The sequence below is a fragment of the Neodiprion lecontei genome, chromosome 4 (assembly GCF_021901455.1).
Source record: "Neodiprion lecontei isolate iyNeoLeco1 chromosome 4, iyNeoLeco1.1, whole genome shotgun sequence".
Lineage (NCBI taxonomy): Eukaryota > Metazoa > Arthropoda > Insecta > Hymenoptera > Diprionidae > Neodiprion > Neodiprion lecontei.
In genome coordinates this window covers 20,427,022-20,442,916 of record NC_060263.1, presented here as the reverse complement: position 1 = coordinate 20,442,916, position 15,895 = coordinate 20,427,022, and the positions used below count along the sequence as shown (strand labels likewise).

The window sequence follows — 15,895 nt, the reverse complement described above, 5'->3', positions numbered from 1 at the left end:
CTTCAGCCTGATGACCTTTTTCTTCGTAATTGGAACTCTGGTATTGACGAACGTTCGATTCTTCGATTAAGCTTGAGGTTCATAAATCTTGGATTTCTTTGACATTTTCGTCAATTCCATACAAACCGATCATCGCGCGATTCATTTTTCCTCAATTCTTGCGCAATTTGCGTTTGAACTCGCTCATCGTCGTCTTATTCTTGTAATCTCGTTCGCCAAGACCTTCGATTACGGGTATGATATCATGACGTAATACGACGAATGAGAGACTCGCATTATACAAACTGTATCGCATTCAAATTACGATCTCCAGATTCTCCTACCGTCTATACAACATCCGTGGGCATAATATACAATTACGAAATTTCGAACTGCGCAGCAGTAACGAATTAGAGCGTTTTGTTGAAGCTTAAACGGGCAGAAAATTGGCGCGAGTCGTACGTGGCGTCGTGCCACGTGCGCCAGCTGCTGGCTCCTTCTCGTCGACTTCCTTCTCTAACCTGCAGCAATATATCGCGTTACATCAACGTTATTCAACGAAAAGATACGCTCGGTGTTTTTTTTTTTTGTTTTTTTCTTTCTTTCCCGTCTTCGTTACAAGATTTACCTTGTGCAAAACTTACGCCATGTATAGAATAATGCCAGATAATTTTCCTTACGATGTATACGATACTGAGATAAATTTTGGTGCAAGAAGTATCGTTACAGTAACGATGGTTAATCTTTGTTCTAGTTACAAGAAAATTGGATAAAAGTAACTATTTAGTATTATTATCTGCAGTTTATCGGAATTGGTACAACCATCATCTGTGTGTTTAGTTCGTATCCGTTATTAAAAAAAAAAAAAAAGATGCAGCAATACATAACAAATTTTCTGATCAAAGCTACGAAAGTGGTTTAATTTTTTATCCGTGACCATATTTTTCGGTTACGGTTAATAACTATAACAATCTGAAGGGTTGTACAGTAACGTGCGCACAAGTAGAAATTTTCCTCGGTGCATTATCCTGCGGAAAGATATTACAGATACAGTGCAACTTGACAAGGTTTAGGTATTTCCGGATTTTATTGCGAGATTTCGTTTAGTGGACACAGTGTGTCGTCTGATCCTTCGGGTAAATAACAACATTCACCCTCCTTCTTCTCGGCTTTTTCTCAGCAAACGGGAGGAAAGACCGCGTCATTTCGTTACACCGCGAAAGATCAACCTGTCGCGAGCCTTTATTACCCGAAAACGATAACCCGAGGCTGCCGGTGTTGGTGCAAGGCTCGCTTGTCTGTCACCATGTAAACACGTAGTTTTTTTGCGGGGGCGTAGAGCTAGGCGGCGGTGACCTGTCCGCCTCCTCGTTCCCGAGGCCGCAGGCACCTCGAGGGTATAAACGCGGGTAGAAGAGGGCGGAAGCTCTCAAGAGAGATAGAGAAGGAGAGGAAAGGAAAAGGGGGAAAACCGCGATGAGGTTTGATTGATAGCCACGCGGAGACATTAGTGCGCCCTGTTCGTGTGACCGCGGTCTTTTTTATTTACAACCCCTTTCCGCGTGTTCTTTTTTTTTTTTTCTGTCCCTCAAATTTTTTTTTTTTTTCATTTCTTTATTCCCCCTCCCCGCTCTCTTTACACATTTATTTTTCTTCTTTCTTCCGTTCTCTCCTTCCCTCGCAATTCCTCCGACGGTTTTTTAACCCCCGTTATTTTTTTTTTTTCTTTTTTCTCTCTCTCTCCACTTACTCTCCGGCAGTTCGATTACCGACGACACCTCTACGAGCCTTGCGTCTTCTTCAGAGGGGTTTTAAATTATTGCGGGTAACTAACTCGAGGTTCTTTCGCCAATTCGACGATATGAGGGATTTTTGTTTATTATCTTTTCTCTCCGTTTGCGAGTCGAGATTGTGACATTCTTTTTCTTTTTTTTTGTTCTACTTCTCAAGACGACTTACAGCCGCCTCGTTTCGGCGACCGGAGAAACAGCTCTCGGAGTAGACGAGGAGACGACGACCAAGCAGCCCCTGTAATCCATTAAGCGACGCGTCACTCAGGAATTAGTGTTTTGCATCGGGAGTTACACGGCCTACTAAACGTTCAATTAGCACCCCCACGCTCGGTGGGGTGGGGAAATTAATAACCTCTCTGGCTTCGCGGGTCTCTTTCCGGCAGGCCGGGACGAGAGGGAGAGAGACGGAGAAGCGGCGGGTGTTTAAGATTTTTTTCACTCGAACGAGAGGAAAACATCTTTTCAGTAGGCGCTTAAAGCGGAAAACGGGCCGCAACCCCCCCCCCCCCCCCCCCCCCCCCCCACTTTCTCGTTTCACACGTGCGGCCCTCTTCTATACCTACGGTTCGGTTTACGGGGGATGAAGTGCAGGTCCTAACGTTATTAATTACGGGGCTACCATCAATCCAGCAGCCATCGTAAACAGGTACCATTGTATGGGGAAAAAACTACCTTCCTTCCTTCCTTCGCTGGATGAGGAGGATGAGGATGAGGATGAGGATGAGGATGAGGTGGTGGTAACACGCTCTCTGGGTAACGCCGCTTGCTGCTGCTGTTGCCGCCTTTTCCCTTGAGCCATCATCACGCCGCCCCCTCCGATGCCTTTTCACCGGTCGCCTTCCTCTCTTCCTCCTTTTTCACCCGAGATGAAATTCCCCGAGACAAACAATATTCCTCGAATGTTTATGCAACCCTCGGCATGTGTAACTGCTGCAAGAATCCACCGGTCCGCGATTATTAATCTGCCCTCTTTTTTTTTTATTTTTTTTTTTTTTTATCTTCTTCGCCCTTCCCTGTTACCTACTCGTCATTTCAATCCGCAAATCTTGCTTCTCACGTTTCGTAATCCGTCTTTTCAATCGCGGTGTTTGCACAGTTTCTTCGCACGAGATTCGAGTGTTTGTATCTCTATGTGTGTACCTACGGATCCATAAAATACTCTTGTCGAATTCTTTCTGTAAGGTCCGAGTGTAACCTCGATCACTTTCTAGTTGTCTTTCAAGGTTAGTGTGCGTTTACCCTCAATTTCAATTGGGTCAATCCTGTGATCTATCATGATTTTGAAATCTGGTGCTCTTGGGTGTTTCCTCGAGTCTTCAAACGGTAGAAATATTTAATTTGTTTGGAAAAAGTTTGTGACCGGGAGGTAGATTGAAAATGAAAGGTTCGTCGAAGTTCCGGTCAGGAAGAAGAAGAATTTAATAGTTGAAAAACGTGAATATACAAAATCGACGTTTCGGCCGGGCCCTGCCGACCATCCTCAGGAAATAAAATAAAAAATGACAACCGGTACATGCTTAGATGTTGTTAGTGGTACAGCATTTCGGACGGAAGTGCTGTAGACTTCCGTCCGAAATGCTGTACCACTAACAACATCTAAGCATGTACCGGTTGTCATTTTTTATTTTATTTCCTGAGGATGGTCGGCAGGGCCCGGCCGAAACGTCGATTTTGTATATTCACGTTTTTCAACTATTAAATTCTTCTTCTTCCTGACCGGAACTTCGACGAACCTTTCATTTTCGAAATATTTAATGTTAACTCAATGTGTGAAGCCTGAAGGTACGAAATTAGAATCTCATGTTAAAATAGCACAAGGTTGAAGTTAGTAACGGTAACGAAACTGAACGTTGAACGAAAAATCATTGTTTCGCAGCTTGAGAGTGACTTCGAAGAGGTTCAGTTTGCAGAAATATGAGTTTCTTAATACCGTATGAAAGTTTACTAAATTTTATCGTTAGATGAAGCCCCAATGTTGCGAAATGACGAACTTTTTCTGAAAATGTATCGTCACGTTATAACGTTATCAATGTTATCCTCATCAAACAACAGTTCCTGAAATGAACTCGTTCATTTTATATGTTATGAGACATACCTACTCATGGAGACAAATTTGTTTGCTGCTGAATTTACACGTGACGTATGACGGTCATTATACAGGACTGAGCTTCTTTTTCCGTTAGATTTCAGAAAGATTGTGGAATCGTGAATTGTGTATCGGTATGTTAAACTTGAAATTTAGGAATGTTTTTTCAACTTGTCAAATATCAAAACATGCTGCCCGTATAATTACTAGCTAGCTAACCAGGATGAGGATGCAGTTAGTAACGTTACTGTAACAATGCATGTTTACGAGAAATCGTTAATTCGCACCTTTAGGATCGTCTGAAATTTGATAAATTATGACAAAAAAAAAAAACGTACTCATATTTTTGTAAGGCAACTCTTTGAAAGTTATTCAGATATTGCAGAGTAACGATTTTTCCCCTGATGATTCGTTACGTCAACCTTACCTATTTCAGCCTCGCGAATCAGGGTGTTCGGTATTTCGAATTGACTTGAAGTTGTCAGATTCGTTACGCGTCGGAATGCATTAGAAGAAAAGTTTTTCGGGCATCTAATGACTCCGATTCTCGGTACCAGTGAACGTTCGACGAAACACAAGAACGGCAGCCGAAAACGTGAGTCGAGATGGCTGTCCAAGAGCGACGACACTGCGACTACAAGAAGATGTCGGAATTTACCAAGTTTGGTAACTGGAACAAGTCGAATGCACGAGTTCCCTGGACTTTTTGAAAGTTTTCAACCCGCTCTCGTACCTCGGCGAAGAAGACGGAGGTACGCCGCCGGTGCTGACTGCTGAAGAAGAGGAGGATGAGGAGGGTGGGGGAGGTTGTCTGCATCGCTGGTCGGAAAAGACTCGGGGTGTAGGAGCGTGGTTGCATAGCTAGAGCGTAAGACCACCCAGGACCATCCGACCGAGCCGGGATGATGCCGGCCAGGCGTCGCGACGCCGCAGGGGCGTCGAGGGCATCCATCATGACCACGCGCGTGAATTACCGCCACCCCGTTCTTCTGCTAAACCTGAACTCAACCGAGAGAGGGATCCCCACGCTAGGCGAACGATGAATCGTCCTCTTTCGCTTTCCTCTTCCTCGTACCGCGTCTACCAGTATAGTCGCCCTCTGGATCTCGATACTCTCCCCTCTCTCTATCTTCCTTCGGATATACCGTCGATTTCCAACATCTTCACCGAATTCATCATTTCGGTAGCGAAGAATTTGGAATAAATATCGTTTAGTGAAAAGAAAACTCAATTATTCAGACGGAGATTAATCAGCGCCATCTGTTAATGACACTATCTGTTATCAGGTTTTGTCCTACTCGTTTTGGATCCTTGACTTTACTTTTTAAAATTCGATATTTTTTAGAGGTATGATTCATGAGAGCCAAAAGAGCCAGGTCAGCCCTTGGAAGATTAATCATCGCTCTAATAGTCGATATTTCATTCGAAAAAATCGCAAGTTTTTCGGGAAAGTGATTTCATTACCGCTGTCTCAGGTTCCGGAGCTGATTCCAGTAATCAGGTACTGGGTCTTGAATTGATCTACAATTGAAAGAAGCTTTCGTTTTGCGGTATCCAATTCAACTGAAAACTAAAATTACACCGGTAAATTATCGACGTGGATGGATAGCGGTTTCTTTTTGAGAAATGAAAAATTCGGTGTGTACGAATACGTACCGCTCCATCGTCATTGTCAAGGATATACATCGAATCACGACGGAAATAAATCGACTTTGTTGGGGCGGTCGCGTTACGAAGCAGCGCACCTCTCTCAGTGATTCTTTATTGAACGGTGGTGAGCGCACGGGGCATAAAGCAAGCTCAGATGAAGTATAACTATCGGGAGTGAATACGGAGGGAACGGTACTCCGGACTCGCGTCTGAGGTAAGAAATTCAGCACCGATAAATTTGGGCAATATTTTTCTAGGTGAGAACGATCGCGCGCGTACTAAACCAAACCGAACCGAACCGAACCGCGAAGAGAAGCGACCCTGTGTCCTCGTAACTGGGACAAATTGTGCAAAAATACTGCCAGATATAAATTGCGCTGAAGCAGCTAGCCGATAACTTGCCCGGTATACAGGGTCTGATTTGACCGGAAGCACTCCTTCGCCGTTCCTTCCATCCTTCTCTTCTCTCCACAGCTACCGTGACCAGTCTATAACCGGGTGGTCGGGGAGAAAATACTACACCATCGGCATGCCGCGGAAGAAGAAGAAGGTCCTCCTTCTGTCCTCTTCTGTCATGCGATATATATTTCCCTGTACTATAGGACGGCGTATTATAGTCCAGGGTACGGGGATCCTGGTACACATTTGTCACTCCTTTTATCAACCCCGCCACACCGTCGTGCGTTATTATCACCGGTGTATTATTGGCGTCGGGAAATCATTCCGGGAATTCGGAAAACACCTTGTCTTTCGTCGTTCGTTTCTACGATTGTTCTGCAACAAGAAGTACACCGTGAGACCCGTCAAGACCCGGTACACGGAATGATATTCCTTTTCCGGAAGCTGACCCTTCTCCGAAACGCGGTGACGCGTTTTTCTTTTTTTTTTTCTTTTACTATTTCTATTATACACAGCGGTGTGTCGGCTGGTAGTTTGGCCATAAAACGGAAGGAAGATATCGGTGGCGAGCGATCGCCTCGGACAAGCGTTATCTAAAATTGGTCGAACTATCGCTTTGAAGAGTCGAAAAACAAAACGAAGACGTAAAAGAATGGAAGAAAGGAACGGGGGATCGGTGGGAGGGGGAGGGGGAGGGGGGAGGAGAGAAAAAGCAAAATGTTCGGGGGGTAGGAAAAACCATTGAAACTTAATCAATTACCCTAGTGAGGAGGGTGAAGTTTTCAACTTCTTTCCCATGCTCTCTCATCTCTCTTCTTCTCTTGTCTCTTCTATACCTATTCTATATATCCGATGCTGCTACTCCGCACACTTTTCTATTTGCCGATATTTTAGCCTCAGATAAAAGAATAGTGGACAGTGCCCGAACGATAAAGAAATCTATTATAAGGGAGGAGGAACGTGAACCGAGATGTTTGACTTTCCGGGGACTTTGCCGACTTACTTTTCGCTACACGTAATATCGCGCGTATATAGATACGACATATTTACTACGAGATTACACATCATGGTTAATTTATTCCGCCGACGATAATGGAAGTATGAAAAATTCGAAAGAACCGAGCGGAAGGATTTTCACAAAGGTCGACGAGTGACGATGCCTGGGTTTATTTATAGTCGTGCCTCCGATGCACTCTGCGACGATGGTTAGATACTTGGTGCATTATCTAAATAGCGTACACACGTGTATTACATGTGTATATTTGTGTAGACGGGGATAATTGGCACTCGTAAGAGTCCGATTACCGGCTGAATTTCGTCGCTATGTTGGAAGCAGAAAAAGAAGGAAAAAAAAAAATAAAACTCCGGTGTCGGTACTGTAACCGAGTAAGCACGGTGTCATTGCGAATAATTGAGCGTCAACTGCACCAGACGGGAACGGCTCTCGGTATACAATAGTAGTTTGAATAAATTGAGCTATTATCATTAATTAGCTTTCATGTAATTATATGGTCAAGTTAAGAGCCGGGTATTACAGTACCGCCGACGATAGACGATGCCGTGGCAATAACGCAACGCGTTCGACATCGCCGCGAGCAATGTTTAACGATGATCTTTAATTATTGATTATTTTAGTAGAACCCGATCGCCGTTTAACGTTAACATCGCAGGCACCCACCGCAGTCGGACGTCGAAGCTCGTTCTTCGCAAATGCACGGATGCATCCGTGCGTATCAAGTTTTCAAGAGTGTATAAATAATACTTTGGTCCGATATCTGTGTCGGTACGATACGATATCAGACTACGTGCGCAAAGCAGCATGTCAGTTTCCCAGATTACGCAACGGTCCGTTGCAAAGTCGCATTTACCGCTCCTTCTCTCTCTCTCTCTTTATTTCTCGCTCACTCTTTGTCCCACCTGTACAAGTTGTCGTCAAGGTGTCAGGGACTCCCGACGATGCGGTAACCCGCGTAACGCGTCTCGGCATCATCGCCGGGCGCGCACTTGTCAAGTTTTACCACTTGTAAAAAAGTCGAGGGGGTGTCTCGTTCGGTGACGGTCGCCCCTTCCGATTATAGGGGGTCGAGAGTAGCCGCCACTGAATAAATACCGCACAAGGCTCTCCCTCGGTCCTTCGGAGCGCAATGTCAATCTATTAAGCCTCCGCATATCCGGAAATCGAATCCCCGAGTGCGGAGAAGACGCGCCAGTCTGCTGGAACCCGCGTGCATGCGCGGCCACGAGAGATAGTAATTGAATGCATAAACATGGTACACACTCGAGGTAAGATAGCCCCGGCTGGCATACGAATCGTCTCATTGGCATAGTCGGCTCTCTCCTCTCGTGTACCGAGGAACCGACTCACCCAGTCGCCGAGAGGAGAGGAGAGTCTGGCACTCTGATTGGCACTATTAACATAAATACACCGCGTTACGTCGCGTCTCCTCCGCAGCTATCATCCCGTATCAGGATTAGCCGGGATTACTCTACCCACCCTTATTCGAGTTACACTCCTAATTCCCGGCAAGTGCCTGCATCGAAATTCTCGCGGCCATTCATTCGCTGGGTTCGTCATCGCTAATATTTGGAGACAGCGAAGGCTTTGGCTGGCCGTATCTAGAAATCGCTTTCTCGACTTCCTTTTGTTATTCAAGGTCGTCATCGACGAACGGTCTTTGTCTCCCGGTCTCGTCCTTCTTCGATCTTCGGTGAGCCGCAGTTTTATCGCGATCGGTTTCAAGTAGTCTCGAGCATTATCGTTGAGTCTACATTTGGGTCAGTTTATATCTTTCCTAATCTGTCGTGTCATTGCTACTATCTCATTCCTTTGTTCCCTCGGTGTATGACCACAAAAATTTATCGCTCGTTGACTCGACTTCTCGGCATTGATTTAAACTAGGTTTCAAGGAATCGAGGCAATCGACCCGGTTGGTGTGCAAATCGGCAGTAGTGACCCTTCTTTGTGAGTCTGTTTGGTTATTTTCTCCTCATCGTCTGCTACACTCTACTGTCCTTTCTTCTTGATTATCATCGTTGCGGCTTCTTTCTGCCGTTGTTTATTAACTAACCATTCGGTGAATAAGTGATTTCTAATCACGGCATGTTGTACGCTCGTCGTAGTCGTGCTCTGAATAATTTAAGACTCGAGGTACTCAGAGAACAGGAGGGACAACTCTACTGCTCTCCGATCCTTTATAGTGGAAAACATTTCTATCCATCTATCTCTCTATGCACGCGCGTCTTCCTCGGCTCCAATTTCCTCTCCCCCCCCAAATTATACCGGGCATCTCTGTTACACGCAACAAAGTGACTTTTCTCTTTCCGAACTTATCGAACCGCAAGGTGGGAAACGGATCGGTGGTCATTGAATCGATCGCGTTGCGCGCGTGTGTGTGGAACGGATTTTTCGAGCATGATTACCGGTACGTGGAAAGCGCCACCCTTTCCATTCCCCGTCCTCTTCTCGGAATCGCATTACCACCGTGACGGTCGCTGGGGTTATTAGACGGGCACGCAGCACGGCGACGAGCAAAAGTCACCCCACGATGCGAATGGTCGAAATTAACCCCCCGTCGACGCAATACAGAAGCTGCGTCCCTCTGGATCGTCGACATTGAGCAAAGTCTTCCAATCCTTCTCAATCTATTGCACTTGTCTTCTCATCTCGCGCAGCCTTCTTTCATTCCCCGATTCTTTCCTCCACGTGCGCTTCGTCGCACGTCTCCGACTGCGAAGAAGAAGAGGACATGGATGGACTGGCAGTGAAAGTTTAAAGAGAGCAGAAACAGAAACCCTTCGTTTGGCTTTGCACCGGTAACCGCGACAATCCGCGGTCAGCGTGCTCCGGACGGTCCGCGATGAGTGCCGTTTCCTGTCGGGCAGGTTGTTGTATCGCGGCGGTTATCGCTGCCGGTGGTTTTGACAAGACAAAGGCCTCGTCGTCGTCGTCGTTGGCCGAGGTTCGACGTGTGTGCTCGCGCTACGCTATAAATAAAAACACCACTGAAATAGCACGACGAATGACGACGATGCCTGGGACTCGTCGTCGCGACCGGATACGTCGCGGTGTCTCGTCGTCCTGCACACTGCGCGAATGATATGTCCGCATCGGCTTACCATCCAGTTTAATTCAATCATTTCACCAGCCGTGATCGATCGCCGGCTAGATTCCCTGTCGTCAATACCGATCAGCAAACCTAATCATATGAAAATTCACTCTTGCAGAACTCCACCCTTTTCTCTCCCAGCAACAGCTCCTGACTTTCGCTATACGTGCAACAATAAACGTTCTGTGTACATTTCGCGAATCGGCTGGGTGCGCCCGAGGCTAAAAATCACTCGTTCGATCATTGATCGTTTCGCTTGCGAATTTCTTAGACTTCTTTTTATTAATTTTATACATGTATCCGTGGGGTAAGAACGCCAACTGGGTCATGAAGGCCGCGTGCTTCGTGCGATCGGTAACTACGGTCGAAGCTATCCTCGGTGCTCGCCATCGTCAACCCCTTTCATCCCGGAATCGAATGGATTTCAATCCCGGCTGCCCCACCTAACGCGAATACACATACATCGATCAAAAAACTGTCCGCCCCACAGGTTGACGCCGTAATCATACTCCTACCTGCTCCTCCTTCCATTCCACTGTATGTCAATCGATAATAATTCTTACCGTGGGCCGTTTTTCACTCAAGAAATTGAACGCCTTCGTCGTGTTCGAACGAATATGGCCAACGAATGAATACTATTTACCATGATTTTTACAGTAATATCTGTTAACTCGCCAGAATCAATCGGACGAATTACGAGTTAGTTCTCATACTCTTTCCCGTCGAGAATTCGCGTGTCGAGGATGAACGACTCGCGGTGTAAGCAGTAAAGATATGCTGCTTCCGCCGCTGCTGCTGCTGCTACTGAAAGAAGGAGCATATCAGGAAACGGGAGCAATAAAGAATAGCGAGGGGTATAAGGGCTTATGGTCATTTTAATATCATAGATCGTATCGTGTCCGCGAGCAAGGGTATAATACACAATAGTATGCAGCGGTACCGGTGCTACTTTATCCTCTTCTTCGTCTTAGTCTTCCTCCTCTTCTCTGGTAAGAAAGTGCCCCCGCTCTTATCTCGGGCGCCATTGATAGATATATATGTACACACACACACACACACACACACACACAGACATACAGCACTGGGTGTACGGTGCCTTCTATCCAATAAATGCGAGTTATGTTCCCTGCAGCTTATTTCTTCTCTCCCCACTCTCTCTCTCTCTCTCTCCCCCTACCTACCTAGTTCTTCTTACCCGTTTTCTCCTGTTTTTTGACCTCCTCGTGCCGTTTGTCTCCCACTAAACACGCTTACGTCGGCATCTTTTATATCATATGTATAACCCAACAAGTATTATAATAGAAAAAAAGTAGAAGAACACAAAATATGTATATATGTATACATATATGTATATATATATCTATACACGTATACACACATTTCGTCTCGACGACGCGACGCGGCCTCGTCGTATAATAACAGGGAAAAGGAATCAATTCTCATAGCCGATCCCCAATTTCAGTTTTCGTCACTTCTTTTCTTTTCTTTTCTATCCTTCTTTTTTTTTTTTTATTCATCGCCCACAGTTTTTAACTGCACAAACTCCCATCCCATCCTCGTTAATGACATATTGGATGAAAATCCCCCCCCCCCCCCACCCCATCTCGGCTTGTTATCCCTCATAATAACCTAAGTAGCCAATGCGAACGAGTCTCCTCTTTCTCATACAACGATGCAGCGGTGACAGTATCCATTTGGACAAGTTTTAACTACGAACATCCAACCCCAATCCCAATCAAAGTAAAAGTTTCCTGCAGCAGTCACACACACACACACACAAACACAAGCCGCAAAACTTTTTTTTGTCTCCTCACTTCCAGTTATTACATGTACTTTATACTTATACTTATTCTTCGTCTTCGTCATCTTCTTCTTCTTTTTCTTCCATTCGGAAGATATAGACGTACATACACTTAGCCGTACATAATATAATCTATACATCACAAAATCGTCGTCAAATTTTACCGGTTACGATGCAGCATTGCTAAAAATGGTCCCCTTTCCGATCTTCAATTTTTTCTTTTATTTATTTTTCTGCTATGGAACGAAAGTTATTCCACCAACGTGAAATAATGTAATTTATTACAATTTATACACGGATCGAGTGATCCGGAGAAACGATCATTAAGCATCATTGTTGTGAAACAGAAGTCAGAATTTCTCTATTTTATGCTACGGTTGATCTTTTGAAACGAAAAGAAAAACAAATTTAAGGCAAAAACTACGAAAAGGTCGATCAAACGGAGCGACGGGTCAATTTCTTCGATCGAAATTGTCGGATCTCGATGCGCGGAGAGGGCGCAATACGCATACATCCACATGGAGGAGGGAGGAGATGATATAGGTTGGAAAAAAAGTTTGCGAAAAGTCGTATTTGCAGAAACTCGCTCCGGACTGGTTATATTCTGCTCGCGCGTCGGGTCGCCCGACTGTCTCCCAAAACTAGACTCTGAACGACGATATAACTGTTCTCGTAAAGCCTTGCCGAGGAGTCGTTTTCTAGGTACCTATCCATCCACCTCCTTGGGCCTGCCTATGGCACAGAAAACCGAAGAAGAAAGAATACCGACTGACTCATTGACTCACTGACTCACGTAATATCTCTGATCGCAGTACTCGCTTTTTCCTTTTCTGCTGTAGATGATCCTTGTTCCTTCTTTCGATCGCAGATCTGTGACGCAGATTTCGATTTTCTCACGTTTTACCTGCAACCGAGAATCGAGAGATTTTTAAAAAAGAATGTTCAAGCTATTATATAGTTTGTTGGTGCCGATGAAATATTTTGAAATCGCTTGAAATCTTTGAAATAGAATCTTTTTGATAGTCGAGGGTTGAGGGTCGAGGGAACAACAACAACTTTGGGCTTATTGTACAGTTATTAACTATTTCTACTTTTCACCGTATCCGAAAAATTTAGGTGTATAGTTAAAAAATCAAAATGAATATAGTAGCCGTTGATCATAAAATCTAGTATGCGATACTATTTATACATTTCTCAATATCTTGTCGCTGTTGCGGTAATTTGAGGTTGAAGTAACAATCAAGTGGTGTTGAAACCTTTTTCAATTGAAAATACGTGAATTTTTGAGCCAGCAGAAAATTTAGAATCGATTACTGTAATTTCATATCAGATAATTCTTCTTTCCAATTAGTTCGATACTCATTTCGCTGCATTGATTTCTTAGCAACTATACCGAAACGAAATATCTTTCAGCGTTGTAAATCGGGTACACGTGAAACGTTTCGAAATCGTTTGAAACCTTCGAACTTCCATGAAATCACTGACATGTCGTCACATATCTCTATAAATCCCGGATAAAATCTTTTGCAATCTCGCGGTGAAATTATCAAGAATACCGTCATTAAGATCTCTTGAATCTTTCTATGCATTGGGAAATCGCTAAAGTTTCGAGAAACGAGTGGAGAAAAATTCGTTCAACGACTAAAACGACGTGAAACCTGTTTCGAAATCAATTTGAAGTACGTGAAATTTTTATTAAAAAAATTTTCCAAAATCATACGAAATTCCTACCCTTGAATCAATCCGATCTGCGAAAGAAGAAAGATTGAAAAAAGAGTGGATAAAAAGGGAAACGAAATGTAGAAGAGCCGTGGTCGTAACATCTCGTCGTCGATTAAATTGACGGGGTCGAAGGGGGAATCGAGGCTATAGGATATTCGGGGGTAAGCATTCCGGAGTTGAGTTTGCGAGGTGTTCTCCTCCGGCTGCTGTTGCTGCTGCCGCGTTGCGTTACCGCAGATATTTTTTTACGATAGTTGTAAAGTGCGTTGGCGCGTAATGCGTTGGCGCGTACATTACGCGCCAAGTTTTGTGCCGAAGCGCCCCCGTCGGCCTAGTTATACTATACGTATATGTGTATACACACTCACACACACACACACACACGAGTATTTTCCGAAGTCGTATCACTTTAAATTTTCTACAATAAATTTGAGGAAAAATCTGCGTATAGAGATATAAGGTACAGAATCGGCGTCGCGTTTCTTAGTCGTTTTCTTTCAATCCAATCCATTTTCACTTGTTCATAGTCGTCTGTCCGCAGTGCATGCTGCGTTGTATATGTATAGACTAGTTACAGAGTCTGAAACGAATAAACATCGGTGCATTATTGCTGATCTCACATTTCACTTTTTCGTTTGACCGGATTGGAAAGAGAGAGTTTTTTTTTTTTTTTTTTTGCTTTTGTAATTAAAAATTGTACGGAATTACGTTCGAAGGGTAGAAAAATTCGTTCGCGTTAAAACATCGTTGACCAATTTTTTAAAAAGTTTTACAATTTATTGCCTTGTAGTACCGATTCTCTTCTTCTGAGTTATCGCGAGAGTATTCAATACTACGTCTCGGTGATTTAGGGCGTCTTTTCCGATATTCAAATTTCGTTTTCACCCCCGTTATTCGAATAGTTACGAATATCCAGAGCTCCTCTCGTCTAAAAATAGGGGAACGAATTATCGCCGCGAGTTTCTCACACGGCTCCGCAGTTGCGTCAAACCCTGAATTCATTATTTCCCACTTGCTGCATCTGCCGTCGGTCAATATAAGTTGAATAAAAAATAAGATGCGAGGCATTTTTCAGATCCTAAACCGACGAATCTCTTCGCTGCAATATGCATGTACTAAGCTAGCCGTATCGGCTATTTCCAAATGTCTTCGATGCCTCGGGGAAAGTCCAGACTTTCAGATATGCATGTCCATATATATAACACGGCCGTCTTAGGTATATAAAAGTGAATCACCATGCGTATACTCCCGTATGCCGGGCAAATCAAACTCGCATGACGTTGTAAAAATTTGCCGGGTGTATAAAACTGCTCTGGGCGTCTCGAATGAAATGACACGTGAATCACTCTTATTCGACGAATATTATATGATATTGTATACCATATCATATAAATCGGACGCGACGAAGGAAAAATGGTCGTTCAAAAAGAAATTTTTTTTCTCAACAACGTACCAGCCTTATTTTCAAATGCCCGGGTCATTTCACCGGTAGTCGAAAAGAGGTTAATCCCAGATAATAAATATATTTGGAAGAGGCAATGGGGTTACGATTTCTCCCCTTTTTCTTCAGTAGCAAACGTCACCGCCAAATAGTTATTATCGTTATTGTTTCGTCCCCCACTGGCATTATATACAAGTGTTGCGAAAACTTTTGCTCTTTCTTTTATTCCTTTCTTTTTCTTCTACTTCGTCTTCTCATTCGTCTTAAGGAGCCCATCGGATTCAAAAGCTGTGACTATGCGAAAGCCTCACCCATCCCCTGAAGAATATCATCAGAAGTATGCGATAAAGATATTGAAGCAATAATAACAACGATAATAATAGAAACGGATGAACAGGTATAAAACAAAACTTGGCGGGCAGGGGGGTGACGGATAGTTAACGAATCGAGATATTCCCGGATTCTTTTACTCTGCCGAAAATTACAGACGCAGTTATTGGTGCCCGAATAGCGATGAACGAGTCTCATTTTGGGGTTCCGAATTCGAGTCGGGGGTTCGGTCTCTCTTAAAACCCCCGGAACGACCTTGTCCCCTGCCGGGCCGAAAGGGGAAGGGGGGGGGGGGCGGGGGGCGAAGAAAGAGTGACTGGGGGTGGCGCCAAAAATGTCTTCATCTGCCGGTGGCAGCGTCGATAAAGGCGACGGGGGTATACCGTGGCTGTAAACTCGACTATAGTCTGTCTGGTGGCCGTCGTCGTTGTCTCTTCTATCCGTTGTCGTCTCGATCACTATTTCGCTCCTCGTCGAGGGCCGTTCGCTGGGCTTCGGACGTGAGGAGGAACCGTCGCGGGGTGGTTCGGGAAACGGGGGAAAAGGAAATGATACCGTAAGTCGTCCGTGAAGGCGTTCGACCGGCAT

At 44.5% G+C, this 15,895-nt stretch overlaps 1 protein-coding gene across 5 annotated transcripts in view; it reads left to right on the top strand.

The window, feature by feature from the left end:
* LOC107221541 (forkhead box protein O) overlaps window positions 1–15,895 on the top strand; it is a 138,817-nt gene that overhangs the window by 89,541 nt on the left and 33,381 nt on the right. The window lies entirely within an intron of this gene.